Below are 1,765 nucleotides of genomic sequence, written 5' to 3'. Positions count from 1 at the left end.
AATTTACTCAAGAAGAAACAAATCTAACTTACAGCATCGCAAGAGTTCGTATCCACGTTGAAAGAATTATGCAACGTCTAAGAATTTATCGAATTTTAGACATAATTCCTGAAAAATTATTTTCATCCATTGACAAAATTCTTCACGTAGCATGTGTCTTACTAAATTTGCAGCCATCGATCTTTTCTGATACGACATGAGAAAAAATATAATAAAAAAACTATGTACCGAGAAATGTGTTTTTATTTTGTTTTCGTAGACTTATCAATAATTATTGATATTACATTATTATATATCAACTTATTACATATTAACAAATATAAAATATGGAGTATTTTATACTTCAATTGAACACTTTTTATGCAGATCAAATGCACATAAAATAACACATAGAATGCTTTCTGTTTATATATAAATACAACAGCCTTTTTTATATAATTCTAAATTGCAAAAAAAAACGAAACTATTTTTTATAGTATAATCTGTGACATTCTAATTTTAATAATAAATTATCTGGAGCTATACATTATTTTTTTCATTAACAACTCAATCGAAAGTTATGTAAGATCTAGCAATTGAAAAATGTTTAAACATAAGATGATAAAAGCCATATTTCAAATTTTGCTCGAGAATCACAAATTACGTTAATAGTACTCAGTTAAACAAAAATAAATACCGATTGTTTAAGATTAAGATTAGCAAGTATTTGTCATCGTATTTTGGATATTTTTTCCAGTAAACACGCGACACTTTTGATCTTTCGTCAGAAAACTTTTGTTTCTTTCATTTTCTTCTTTTGGTTTAGACAATAAAATTGGTAAAAAGTGTGTAAAATAAAATTCTTCAGCCTTCAATACAACATCTTCAATAAATAATTCATCACGATATACTGTAATTGTACAACTTCCATCTTCAACTGGAGAGTACATTTGCATTTGGCATTGCGTGTAATAAACATGACTTTTTTCAAGAGAATTTCATCTCCTATAAATTCTAAGTAGCTAACGTTAAATTTTTTTTCTCTATATTTATGACTGGTAATTTTTCACAGCTGCTGGGACATTTTATTTCAACTAACCCAACAATACACCCATCTTCAAGTACAATACCATCTGGACTTGCACACAGCCAGGGTTGATATTTGCTAACTATAACACCTACTTCTTTTACCTGTTTATCCAAAATAGTCTCATATAGTTTTCTGGCAACACTTTCATATTTTTTTCCAATAGAGGCCGTATTACTTTTATTTGGAAATAATAAATCTTGCAATAATGAATTAATTGATTTTGTCTTTCTTGCTTTGACTTTATGTATCGTTGAGCTTGCAGAAAATCTAGGGCTTCTTGCTAACTGCCATTTGCTAGACTTATATTGATCAATAGTTTCACTAGATAGTTTAATATTATCCTCACTTGACATTTTTATATACTGATCAAAAAAAATTTTACTATCCTCACATAGAACATTTCCTGAGGTATAAACTGTGTACTCCTCAACAAAGTTATGCATATTGAGTACACATATCTCACAGTCTTCTATTCTCACATCATTATCTTGAATTTTCTTCGATAAACTAACGACGTCATTGCTTTTGCCTTCAATTATTTCAGTGGAGACTTTGTCCTCTGCACATAACATTCTTCGATAAGGGCACTTATAATCTAATTCATCTTGACTAGGCACACTCAATTCCAAGTTCAAATAAGGCTTACATTGAAACATCACATCAAAATCAGCACCTTTGGAATACTTTTCTTTGGCA

Source organism: Belonocnema kinseyi, chromosome 6 (assembly GCF_010883055.1).
Source record: "Belonocnema kinseyi isolate 2016_QV_RU_SX_M_011 chromosome 6, B_treatae_v1, whole genome shotgun sequence".
NCBI lineage: Eukaryota > Metazoa > Arthropoda > Insecta > Hymenoptera > Cynipidae > Belonocnema > Belonocnema kinseyi.
This window is presented reverse-complemented; position numbering follows the sequence as displayed.